This window comes from Hordeum vulgare, chromosome 5H, assembly GCF_904849725.1.
Source record: "Hordeum vulgare subsp. vulgare chromosome 5H, MorexV3_pseudomolecules_assembly, whole genome shotgun sequence".
NCBI classification, from domain to species: domain Eukaryota; kingdom Viridiplantae; phylum Streptophyta; class Magnoliopsida; order Poales; family Poaceae; genus Hordeum; species Hordeum vulgare.
The window spans coordinates 370642940-370657528 of NC_058522.1; positions in this window are offsets into that span (position 1 = coordinate 370642940).

The window sequence follows — 14589 nt, forward strand, 5'->3', positions numbered from 1 at the left end:
CCATGCAACTTCCATCGTTCCTTTTATTATGACACGCACCATCATTGTCATATTGCTCTGCATGATCGTAAGATAGCTAGCATGATGTTTTCATGGCTTGTCCGTTTTTTGATGTCATTGCTACGCTAGATCATTGCACATCCCGGTACACCGCCGGAGGCATTCATATAGAGTCATATTTTGTTCTAAATATCGAGTTGTAAGTAAATAAAAGTGTGATGATCATCATCATTAGAGCATTGTCCCATGTGAGGAAGTAATAAAAGAGGCCAATGAAGCCAAAATGAAAAAAAGAGGCCGAAGAAGCCCACTGAAAAAGGAGAGAATAAAATAATAAAAAAATGAGGGAAAAGAGAGAAGGGACAATTCTACTATCCTTTACCACACTTGTGCTCCAAAGTAGCACCATGAGCTTCATGATAGAGAGTATCCTATGTTGTCACTTTCATATACTAGTGGGAAATTTTCATTATAGAACTTGGCTTGTATATTCCAGTGATGGGCTTCCTCAAATTTCCCTAGGTCTTCGTGAGCAAGCGAGTTGGATGCCACCCACTAGTTTCTTTTTGAACTCTCACTTATAGCTCTTGTGCATCTGTTGCATCACAATCCCTACTCACTCACATTGATATCTATTGATGGGCATCTCCATAGCCCGTTGATATGCCTAGTTGATGTGAGACTATGTCCTCCTCTTTGTCTTCTCCGCAACCACCATATTCTATTCCACCTATAGTGCTATGTCCATGGCTCACGCTCATGTATTGCATGAAAGTTGAAAAAGTTTGAGAACACTAAAGTATGAAACAATTGCTTGGCTAAAACCGGGGTTGTGCATGATTTAAATACGTTATGTGGGGAAGATGGAGCACAACCAGACTATATGATTTTGTAGGGATAACTTTCTTTGGCCATGATATTTTGAGAAGACATGATTGCTTTGTTAGTATGCTTGAAATATATTGTCTTTATGTCAAATGATAGACTATTGCTTCGAATCACTCGTGTTTTAGTATTCATGCCATGATTAGATTATATGATCAAGATTATGCTAGGTAGCATTCCACATCAAAAATTATCTTTTTATCATTTACCTACTCGAGGACGAGCAGGAATTAAGCTTGGAGATGCTGATACGTCTCCATCGTATCTATACTTTTTGATTGTTTCATGCCAATATTCTACAACTTTCATATACTTTTGGCAACTTTTTATACTATTTTTGGGACTAACAAATTGATCCAGTGCCCAGTGCCAGTTCCCGTTTGTTGCATGTTTTTTGTTTCGCACATTATCCATACGAAACGAAGTCCAAACGCAATAAAAAACCTACGGCGATTTTTTTTGGAATATTTATGATTTTTGGGAAGAATAATCTACGCGAAACGATGCCCGAGGAGGTCACGAGCCCAGGAGGCGCGACCCCCTAGGCCGTGGCTCGCAGGCTTGTGACCAATCCCTAAGGCGGTTGGTGCCCTTCTTTCTCCGCAAGAAAGATAATATCTAGAAGAAAATGGTGTTAAATTTTCAGCCCAATCGGAGTTACGGATCTCCGGGAATTTAAGAAACGGTGAAAGGTAGAATCTAGGAGCGCAGAAACAGAAGGACACACAGAGAGAGATCCAATCTTGGAGGGGCTCTCACCCCTCCGCCGCCATGGAGACCATGGACCAGAGGGGAAACCCTTCTCCCATCTAGGGAGGAGGTCAAGGAAGAAGAAGAAGAAGGGGGGCTGTCTCCCCCTCTCTCTCGGGGGTGCCGGGACGCCGCCCGGAACATCATCGTGTGACGACGATCTACACCAACACCTCTGTCATCTTCACCAACACCTCCATCACCTTGCCCCATCTATATTCAGTGGTCCACTCTCTCGCAACCGGCTGTACCCTCTACTTGAACATGGTGCTTTATGCTTCATATTATTATCAAAAGATGTGTTGCCATCCTATGATGTCTGAGTAGATTTTCGTTGTCCTATCGACGATTGATGAATTGCTATGATTGGTTTAATTTGCTTGTGGTTATGTTGCTGTCCTTTGGTTCCCATCATATGAGCGCGTGCATGGATCACACCATAGGATTAGTAGTATGTTAATAGGACTATGTATTGGAGGGCAAGGGTGACAGAAGCTTCAGCCTAGCATAGAAATTGATGCATACGGGATTGAAGGGGGACCAATATATCTTATTGCTAAGGTTGGGTTTTACCTTAATGAACGTTAGTAGTTGCGGATGCTATCTAATAGTTCCATTCATAAGTGCATAGAATTCCAAGTAAGGGCGGATGACATGCTAGAAGTGGCCTCTCCCAGATAAAACTTTGTATCGGTCTAGTAACATAGTCAATTGCTTAGGGACAATTTCGCAACTCCTACCACCACTTTTCCACACTCGTTAAACTAATGTAATTGTTTCTGACCAGCCCCTAGTTTTTGTTTGCGTGTTCTTTCTTTTCTTGCAAGCCTATCCTATCACACCTACAAAGTACTTCTAGTTTCATACTTGTTCATACTTGTTCTAGGTGGTTGATAGAACTTGAGGGAATATTTGTCCTACCTTTAGCTCCTCGTTGGTTCGACACTCTTACTTATCGAGAAAGTCTACTGTTGATCCCCTATATTTGTGGGTTATCAAGGGGCGATGCGGGTGGTTCAAACAAGCCGAGCGAGCGATGCGGTAGTTTTGCCTGAAAATTAAGGACCTCGGCCCACCACTACAGCGCGGCCTGTTGCCACGTGTGTCGGGACGGCCACCGCGTGGTTTGTCGCGATCGGTCCAAATCCGCGCGATTGGACGGCTGCGACATGTGCGCTTGGGGAGGTGAAATACTGTAGCTAAACTTTTATGTATTTGGGTTCCTTATTTTTTAGTAAGAAGGCACCACATTTAAAATACTAGTGCAGCTAAAGTCAGACAGTTTGGAAGGGTGAGCTTGCTGCAACCCAATAGTGCAGTTGAACTAATAAGTATTTGGAAAACTAATCGATCTTATCATCTAAAACTAATCAATCCATCGATCAATTTCGATAGACGCAATGTAGGAAGGCAACCTACCATAATAGTATACGTGTCACCATCGTGTACACACGCGACCGCTGCAGCTCGCAGGCCGCCGGATGCTGCAAGCCACGCAGCCTGGCCCCTCACACAAAGACACACCCGAGCAACCCTACACGTCATCGCCCGATATGACGCTCGGTAATATCACAACCTTTCCAATCTTGAATTTGTCTTCGTGCATCCATAGGTGACAAAAGTCCACATAAATATGGTTGCCCCTTTGACTTATTTGTCTTGGTTATCCTAATTTTATGTACAAAGTGCAATAATCTTGTATATATAAACTTGTAGAGAATATAACAGATCACTATGTCTCAAGCGTGGGGTATTTTCTAGGGTTATAACTTCTAATTAGGGTATATTTTATTTCCCTATAAAAGTTCTCGTGTCTCATTTGTAACTTGTATTTGTAGAATACAGTTATTATGGACACGTTTCTTCTCAAAAGAAATGCACCATCATAGGATGTTTCAGAAGACTTAAATGGATAAAACAAGATTGAATATGATACAGACAATATATTATTAATAGAACGATACCATCCTAATTTGAAAGATTTGGGAAGAAGAACATATTTGTTGAATGTACCTTGTTATACAAGAGGCATTCATTTTGAATCTTCCGATTTGGGGTTAAACATGTTGGAAGTATGCCCTAGAGGCAATAATAAATTATTTATTATTATATTTCCATGTTCGTGATAAATTTTTATTATCCATGGTAGAATTGTATTGATTGGAATCTCAAATACATGTGTGGATATATAGACAACATACTGTCCCTTGTGAGCCTGTAAGGACTAGCTCGTTGATCAAAGATGGTCAAGGTTTCCTGACCATAGATATGAGTTGTCATTTCATAACGGGATCACATTATTAAGAGAACGATGTGATGGACAAGACCGAAACTATGAACGTAGCATGTGATCGTGTTAGTTTATTCCTACTATTTTCTGCATGTCAATTATCTGTTTCTATGACCATGAGATCATGCAAGTCTCAGGCACCAGAGGAATGCCTTGCGTGTATCAAACGTCACAACGTAACTGGGTGAAAATAAAGGTGCTCTACAGGTATCTCCGAAGGTTTATGTTTGGTTGGCGTGAATCGAGACTAGGATTTGTCACTCCGTATGACGGAGAGGTATCTTTAGGGCCCACTCAGTAATACAACATCACAATGAGCTTGTAAGAAATGTGAGTAAGGAGTTAGTCACGGGATCTTGTATTACAGTACGAGTAAAGAGACTTGCCGATAACGAGATTGAAATAGGTATAGAGATACTCACGATCGTATGTCGGGCAATTAATATACCGATGGACAAAGGGAATAGTATACGAGACTGATTGCATCCTTGACATCGTGGTTCGACCGATATAGATCTTCGTAGAATATGTAGGAGCCAATATGAGCATCTAGGTCCCGCTATTGGTTATTGACCACAGAGTGTCTCGATCATGTCTGCATAATTCTCGAAGCCGCAGGGTCTGCACACTTAAGGTTCAGTGATGATATAGATATAGTTGAGTTATTGTGCTGGTGACCGAAGGTTGTTCAGAGTCTCGGATGAGACCCCATACGTCATGAGGAGCTCCGGAATGGTTTCAAGGTAAACCTTTATATATAGGAAAGTAGTATTCGGGCTCCAGAATAGTTTCTTGGTTTTCTCCTATTGTATCAGGAGTGCTAAAAGGGTTCCGGGGTCCACCGGGAGGGGCCTACCCATCCCGGGGGTGCACATGGGCCTAAAAGGTGGCGCACCAGCCCCTGGTGGGCTTGGGCAGCCGACCCAAAGAGGCCCATGTGCTCAAGGGTAGGTGCGAGGAAATGCATTGATGGAGGAGGAATCCTCCCTAGGGTGTCCACCTCCCTTGTGGGAGGACTCCTCTCTAGTTTAGCCGAACCCTCTCTCCTTGTAGGAGGGGCCAAAGCTAGCTCTACCTACCATTACTCCTACAAATAGAGAGGGGGAGGAGGCAGCCAACACACAATTTCTTGAAGGCGACCTACCTCTCTCTATCGCAGTAATTCTCCACCATAGCGATCGCGACATTGCTTGGCAAAGCACTGCTGAAATTGCACCACCACCACCTCCACCACGCCATCATGCTGCTGGAGTACTCAACTTCTACTTCACCATCGCTCGCTGGATCGAGGAGGTGAAGGTTTCATCGAGTAGTACGTGTGCTGAACGCAGAGGTGTCGTCCGTTCGGCACTAGATCAGGACAGATAGTCATGGGATCGCGGGACGGATTGCAATTTGGATCGCAAAGACGTTCGAATACATCAACCGCGTTATATATGCTTCCACTTAGCAATCTACAAGGGTATGTAGATGCACTCCCCCTCTCATAGATGTTGATCTCCATAGATTGATCTTGATGAGCGTAGGAATTTTTTTGTTCCCATGCGACGTTCCCCAATGGTGGGATCATGAGCTAGGTCTATGCGTAGATGACATCACGAGTAGAACACAAAGGAGTTTGTGGGTGTTGATATTCAAATTGATTCCCTACTTAGTCTTTTCTTGATTCAACGGTATTGTGGGATTAAGCAACCAAGACCAACTTTACTCGTCCACGTACGAGAGACTGGTTCCATTGAGTGACATGCAACTTGTTGTATAAAGATGGCTCGTGGGTGTCTGTCTCTCCCACATTAGTTGAATTGGACTCAACATATGCGGTCCTTGTATAAGGTTAAATAGCAACTTGCGTATCACCGTTGTTGTTTTGCGTATGTAAGAAGCGTTCTTACTAGATACCATAGCAGCCACGTAAAACATGCAACAACAAATTAGAGGACATCTAACTTGTTTTTGTAGGGTATGTTGTGATATGATATGGACAAATACATGATCATATATATTTGATGTATGAGATGATCATGTTGTACTAGTTAATTTCCACTTGCATGTTGATGCTACGGCAACCGGCAGGAGCCATAGGGTTGTCTTTAATTATTGTATCAGATGTGTGTCAATCATTAAGCGCTATGTAATGCTTTACTTTATTGGTAAATGGTAGCAATAGTAGTACAAGAATGGTTGGCGTGACAACCTGGATGGCAACACAATGATGGATATCATGATGATGGAGATCATGGTGTTGTGCTAGTGAAGATGGAGATCATGCGTGTGCTTTGAAGATGGAGATCAAAAAGCACAAGTTCATGGCCATACACATGTAACTTATGATTTGCATGTGATGTTAATCCCTTTTATGCACCTTGTTTTTCTTAGGACGACGGTAGCATTATAAGGCAATCTCGCACTAAAATTTCAAGATAAAATTGTGTCCTCCCCGAGTGTGCACCGTTGCGACAGTTCGTCGTCTCGACACACCATGTGATGATCGGGTGTGGTAGACTCTACGCTCACTAGAACGGGTGCAAGACAGTTTTGCACATGCAGAACACTCGAGTTAAACTTGACGAGCCTATCATGTACAGACATGGGCTCGGAACATAGGAGACCGAAAGGTCAAACATGAGCCATATAGTAGATATGATCAACATGGAGATGGTCACCATTGAAGCCACCTCATCTCACGTGATGACCAAACTTGGGTTGGTGGATTTGGATCATGTTACATGCAAACAACCTGAGGGATGTTGAGTTGTGTGGGAGTTTTTGAGTAATATGACTAATTGAACTCATTATCATGAACATAGTAAAAATGCCTTTGCAAATTATGTTGTAGATGATAAGCTTGCGTTGTAGCTCCCATGTGTTTTGATACGTTCCTAGAGAAAACTAAGTTGATATTAGCAATTATGCAGACTGGGTCCATAAACTGAGGATTGCTCATTGATGCATAAAAGGCTTATGTTCTTAATGCACCGCTCGGTGTACTTACCCCCAAACATCGTCTATGGATGTTGCGAACATCTGACATACACGTTTTTGATGACTACGTAATAGTTTAGTGTCTCATGCTTTATGGTTTAGAATTGAGGCGCCCAAGACGTTTTGAACGTCACGAAACATATGAGATGTTCCAAGTGGTGAAATTAGGATTTCAGGCTCGTGACCGTGTTGAGAGGTATTAAGCCTCCAAGAATATTCTTTGCGTGCAAAGTAAGGGACAAAAGCTCAATCGTTGAGCATGTGCTCAGATTGTGTGGGTGCTATAATCGCTTGAATCGAGTGGGAGTTGATCTTCCAGATGAGATAGTGAAGTATATAGTTCTTCAAAGTCACTACCACCATGCTACTGAGCTTCGTGATGAACTATGGCATATAAGAGATGGAGATGATGATCGTTGAGATGTTCACGATGTTTGACACCATGAAGATAGAAAGCAAGAAGGAGCATCAAGTGTTGATGGTTAGTAAAACCACTAGTTTCAAGAAGGGCAAATGAAATGAAGGGAAACTTCGAGAATGACAACTCAGTTGTCACTCCAATGTGGAAACCCAAGGTTGAACCCCAAACCCGAGACTAAGTGCTTCTATGATGAGGGGAATGGTCTCTGAGGCATGATTGCCCTAGATACTTGGTAGATAAGAAGGATGGCAACGTCAATAGAAGTATATTAGATATACGTGTTATTGATGTGTATATTACTAGTACTCCTAGTATCATCTGGGTATTAGATACCAGTCAGTTGCTAAATGTTGGTAACTCGAAATAAAAGCTACAGAATAAACGAAGACTAGCTAAAGGCGAGGTGACGATGTGTGTTGGAGGCGTTTCCAAGGTTGATGTGATCACCATCACGCGCTCCCTCTACCTTCGGGGTTAGTGTTGAACCTAAATAAAGGTTATTTTGTGTTTGCGTTGAGCATGAACATGATTGGATCGCGTTTCTTGCAATACGGTTAATCATTTAAGTCAGAGAATAATGGTTATTCTGTTTACATCAATAATACCTTCAATGGTCATGCACCCAGTGTACATGGTTTACTGAATCTCGATCGTAGTAATAGACATGCTCATAATATTGATGCCAAAAGATACAAAGTTAGTAATGATAGTGCCACTTAATTACTTGTGGCACTGCCACTTAGGTCATATTGGTACAAAACAAATGACGAAGCTCCATGCTGATGGATCTTTGGACTCGTTCGATTTTGAATTGTTTGAGACATGCAAGCTATGCCTATTGGTGTAAATGCATGAAGATACTCCATGCAAATGGATCTTTTGGACTCACTTGATTTCGAGTCACTTGAGATATGCAAACCATGCCACATGGGAAAGATGACTAAAGACCTCATCTTCGAGTGAGATGGAACGAACAAGTGACTTATTGGAAATAATACATTTTGATGTATTCAGTACAATGAGTGCTAAGGCACACAGTGGATATCGTTATGTTCTTACTTTACACATGATTTTAGTAGATACATGTGTATTTACTTGATGAATAACGAGTCTGAAATATTGAAAAGTTCAAGAAATTTTCAGAGTGAAGTTGAAGATCATCGTGACAAGAGGATGAAATGTCTACGATGTGATCGTAGAGGGGAACATCTGAGTTGCGAGTTTCGTATACATTTAAGACAACATGGAAATTGTTTCACAACTCATGCCACCTTGAACACCATAGTGTGATGGTGTGTCCGAACGTCGTAGTCGCACCTATAATATGTGGTACGTGTTATGATGTCTCTATCATTTTGGGGTTATGCATTAGAGATAACCACATTCACTTTAAATAGGGCACCATGTAATTCTATTGAGATGACACCGTATGAACTATATATGGTTTGGAGAAACCTGAGCTATCGTTTCTTACAGTTTGGGGCTATGATGCTTATGTTAAAAGGCTTCAACCTGATAAGCTCGAACTCAATGCGGATAAATGCATCTTCATAGGATACCCAAAACAGTTGTGTATACTTCCTATCTCAGATCCGAAACATAGTGTTTATTGTTGAAAATGGGTCATTTCTCGAGAAAGAGTTTCGCTCGAAAGAATTGAGTGGGAGGACGTTGTAACTTGATGAGGTTATTGAACCGTCACTTCAAACAGAGTGTAGCAGGGAACAGGAAGTTGTTCCTGCGGCACCTACACCAAATTGAAGAGGAAGCCAATGATGATGATCATGAAGCTTCAGATCAAGTTACTAACAAACCTCGTAGGTCGATAAGGACACGTACTGCTCTAGAGTGGTACGGTAATCATGTCTTGAGGGTCATGTTGTTGGACAACAATGAACCTAAAAGCTATGGAGAACTGATGGTGGGACCGAATTTCGACAAATGGCTGGAGGCCATGAAATCCAAGATAGGATCCATGTATGAAAACAAAGTGTGGACTTTGGAAGAACTACTTGATGGTCATGAGTACATTAAGTATGAATGGATCTTTAAAATGAAGACAGACAATGATGGTAAATGTCACTATTTAGAAAGCTCGAATTGTCGCAAAGAGGTTTCCGACAAGTTCAAGGAGTTGACTACGATTAGACTTTCTGACCTGTAGCGATGCTAAAGTCTATTGGAGTTGTGTAGGCAGTTGCTGCTTTTTTCGATTATGAAATGTGGCAGATGGATGTCAAAACATTCTTTCCTTGACGGTTTCTTTGAGGAAAGTTTGTATGAGATACAACTAGAAGGTTTTGTCGATCCTAAGGATGCTAACAAGTATGCAAGCTCCAGCGATCCTTCCATTGACTAGAGCAAGCATCTCGGAGTTGGAATATACGCTTTGACGACATGGTCAAAGTTATTGGGTTTATACAAAGTTTATGAGAAACTTGTATTTACAAGAAAGTGAGTGGGAGCACTAGAATTTCTGATAAGTATATGTGGTTGACATATTGTTGATCGGAAATGATGTATAATTTCTGGAAAGCATATAGGGTTGTTTGAAAAGTGTTTTCAGAGGAAAACATGGATTGAGCTACTTGATCATTAAGCATCAAGATCTATAGAGATAGATAAAGATGCTTGATAAAACATTCAATGAATGCATACCTTGACAAGATTTTGAGGAGTTCAAAATAGATCGACCAAAGAAGGAGTTCCTCGCTGTGTTGTAAGGTGTGAATTTGAGTAATACTCAAAGATCGACCACGACATAAGAAAGATAATGGACGAAGGTCGTCCCCTATGCCATAGCCGTAGGTTCTATTGTATGCCATGCTTTGTACCGCACCTGACGTGTGCCTTGCCATGAGTCTATCAAGTTGTACAAGAGTGATCCAGGAATGGATCACTAGAAAACGGTAAAAATTATCATTAGTAACTTGAGGACTAAGGAAATGTTTCTCGATTATGTTGGTGATAAAAGTGTTCACCATGAAGGGTTACGTCGATGCAAGCTTTGACACCATTCCGGATGACTCTAAAGTATCAAACCGGATTCGTATAGTGGAGCAATCATTTAGAATAGTTCTAAATGGAGCATGGTAGCAGCATCTACAGGATGACATAAAGATTTGTAAAGCACAAACGAATATGAAAGTTTCACACCCATTGACTAAAACCTCTCTCGCAAGCAAACATGATTAAACACCAGAACTCATTGGGTGTGAATCATGTAGTGATGTGAACTAAATTAGTGACTCTAGTGCAAGTGGGAGACTGTTGGAAATATGCCCTAGAGGCAATAATAAATTATTTATTATTATATTTCCTTGTTCATGATAATCGTTTATTATCCATACAAGAATTGTATTGATTGGAAACTCAAATACTTGTGTGGATACATAGACAACATACTCTCCCTAGTGAGCCTGTAAGGACTAGCTCATTGATCAAAGATGGTCAAGGTTACCTGACCAAAGAAATGAGTTGTCATTTGATAACAGGATCACATCATTAGGAGAATGATGTGATGGACAAGACCCAAACTATGAACGTAGCATGTGACGTGTCAGTTTATTGCTACTATTTTCTGCATCTCAATTATTTGTATCTATGACCATGATATCATGCAACCCCCGGGCACCGGAGGAATGCCTTGTGTGTATCAAACGTCACAACATAACAGGGTGACTATAAAGGTGCTCTATAGGTATCCCTGAATCGAGAATGGTATTTGTCACTCCGTATGAAGGAGAGGTATCTCTAGGGCCCACTCGGTAATACAAAATCACAATGAGCTTGCAAGAAATGTGACTAAGGAGTTAGTCATGGGATATTTTATTATGGAACGTGTCAAGAGACTTGCCAATAACGATATTGAAATAGGTATAGAGATACTGACAGTCGAATCTCGGGCAAGTTACATACCGATGGACAAAAGGAACCGTATACGTGATTGATTGAATCTTTGACATCGTGGTTCGACCGATAAAGATCTTCGTAGAATATGTAGGGGCCAATATGGGCATCCAGGTCCTGCTATTGGTTGTTGACCAGAGAGTGTCTCGGTCATGTGTGCATAGTTCTCGAACCCGCATGGTCTGCACACTTAAGGTTCGGTGACGATATAGAGATAGTTGAGTTATTGTGTTGGTTACCGAAGGTTGTTCGGAGTCCCAGATGAGATCTTGGACGTTATGAGGATCTCTAGAATGGTGTGGAGGTAAATATTTATATATAGTAAAGTGGTATTCGGGTTCCGGAATAGTTTTGGGATTTTCCGGTATTGTACCGGGGTGCCGAAAGGGTTCCGGGGGTCCACCGGGAGGGCCCCACCCAACCCAGGGGGCTACATGGGCCTGAGAGGTGGCGCACCAGCCCTTGTGAGCTTGGGAAGCTGCCACGAAGAGGCCCATGCGCCCAAGGGTAGGTGGGAGGAAGTGCCTTGATGGAGGAGTCCTCCCTAGGGTCTCCACCTCCCTTGTGGGAGGAGGACTCCTCCCTAGTTCAGCCGAACCCTCTTTCCTTGGAGGAGGGGCCAAGGATAGACATACCTACGCCTTCCTCCTATAAATAGAGAGGGAGAGGGAGGCAGCCAACAGACAATTGCTTGGCGGTGCCCTACTTCTCTCTCTCGGAGTAATTCTCCACCATAGCGTGTGCTGAACGTGGATGTGATGTCCGTTCAGCACTAGATCAGGACGGATCGTGATGTGATCGCACGACAGATCCCGATGGGATCGCGGGACGGATTGCAATTTGGATTGCGAAGACGTTCGACTACATCAACAACGTTATATATGCTTCCACTTAGCGATCTACAATGGTATGGATATGCACTCCCCCCTCTCGTAGATGTTGATCCCTATAGATTGATCTTGGTGAGCGTAGGAAATTTTTTGTTTCCCATGCGACGTTTCCCAACTAACAGTCCTGGCTGGTTTGATGAATTTTAGAGTTGGTTTGAACACAACAAAGAGAAGAAATAGGCATATTGTTTTTCTTGCTTCTTATTTAGGAACCAGATCCACAAGAAAGAAACAATGTAATGATTTTTTTTTAGCAATCTAAATACTTACATTAGGAGATTTTATTATGTTCTACTAATAAGTTTAATTCTATTTGTATCTTGTAGGTTACTTAACCTTGTTGTCCAACGATGTAATTTCGAATTTGGAATGCAAGACATCCTTTTCACATAATTGTGTCCCTTGTTTTATTATTATTGTAGGCATTTTGATGGTTACATTTTGTTTTTACAAATTGTATTCTACTATATACCCAATAATGTGTGCTAGATGCTATGAAACACATATTTATTAAATATACATTGAATGAAAATTTTATGCCTTGATTAAGTGGTGCATCGGGTAACATTTGCTCCAGCTTCGCCCTTTCACCTTTGGTAAGCCACCTTGAAGGTACGTAAAACTCTATATGAGCGATGGAGCCGCATCAAGATAGGGTGAGGAGGTCAACCCTCATTTTTCCTTTGGTGTGTGCTATGGTGACGCCACAGACAGGTGACGGGCATTGGTGTCTAGTTCAGCGGATTCTTCGGTCTTGATTGCACTTTTCTCTTGGTTGGTGTTCCTTTGTGCAAAGGCCAGTGTTTTGCTATCTTCTCAGTTTTATCACGTGAGTTGTAGTATGGTATTTATAGATAAACGAGACACGTATTACCATGAAAAAGAATCTAGTTTTTTTTGGTAGGTCACACTAGGCCCAACGAGGCTTCGGAAAAATAATACGACCTGTTTGGTTGCCCACACACACTGTTTGGCCCACACGCATGAACCTTAAAGCACCTCCGAGCAAGGCCCTCTAGGAATACCTGGATCGCCAGCTTCCTGAGAGTTTGGCTCGGACGAAACAGGGGAGGGGAACACTAAGCTAAGCTCGCTTGACCACGGAGATGGCACGAGCTCGCGTGCTTCTCCAGAAAATTGGTGGGAGGATTTCACCTCATGTCCCACTGATTCGGTCTCCCTTATTTAGCCCCTTCGCCTCACCGCCCAAACTCCCTCCACCCTCCTCACCCCTTTCGAGCTTGCCATCTAATGTGCATCAACACTAATGAGCAGGTAAGCAACACTCCTTCTCTGGCCAGCAGCTGCGATGACTTGTTTCCTCATCTTCTTCGATCGTTCCCGCATCTCCCTCAAGCTGCAGTCGTGGCCTCTGTGAGTTCAATCACCCCCTTCTATGTGTTTTTTGTAGCTAGATCTGAGAGCACATGGTAGGGTTTGATGTTGAAGCATGTGGTAGGTTTTTATTTGTATGCATATCATAGCACGGTAGGGTTGATTCGTGTGTCGATCTGTGAGATTATGATGTTGCGTTAGCTATTGGTGGTGGATTTCTAGCATGATAGGTGGTATGATAGTGATGAACACATTGGAATTGTAGCTAGTTGTTATGTGTGTTGCTCATATCATAGATTGTCCGGTAGTATGTGATATGCTTACTATACATGCGTGCTACGATTGTAGGACATGACCATGTCCATGCATGCTACAATTTTAGGACATGATCACGCAGATGCAAGATCTTAGTCAGGCCGTGATACGTCTCCATCGTATCTATACTTTTTGATTGTTTCATGCCAATATTCTACAACTTTCATATACTTTTGGCAACTTTTTATACTATTTTTGGGACTAACATATTGATCCACTTCCCAGTGCCAGTTCCTGTTTGTTGCATGTTTTTTGTTTCGCAGATTATCCATACCAAACGAAGTCCCAACGCAATAAAAAAACCTACGGAGATTTTTTTGGAATATTTATTATTTTTGGGAAGAATAATCTACATGAAACGATGCCCGAGGAGGTCACAAGCCCAGGAGGCGTGGCCCCACTCCTAGGCCGCGGCTGGCAGGCTTGTGACCAATCCCTAAGGCAGTTGGTGCCCTTCTTTGGCCGCAAGAAAGCTAATACCAGGAAGCAAATCGTGTTAAAATTTCAGCACAAGCGGAGTTACGGATCTATGGGAATTTAAGAAATGGTTTAAGCTAGAATTTGGGAGCGCAGAAACATAAGGACACAGGGAGAGAGATCCAATCTTGGATGGGCTCTCGCCCCTCCTCAGCCATGGAGACCATGGACCAGAGGGGAAACCCTTCTCCCATCTAGGTAGGAGTTCAAGGAAGAAGAAGAAGGGGGGATCTCTCCCCCTCTCTCCCGGCGGCGCCGGAACGCCGCCCGGGACATCATCGTGTGACGGTGATCTACACCAACAGCTCCGTCATCTTCACCAACACCTCCATCAC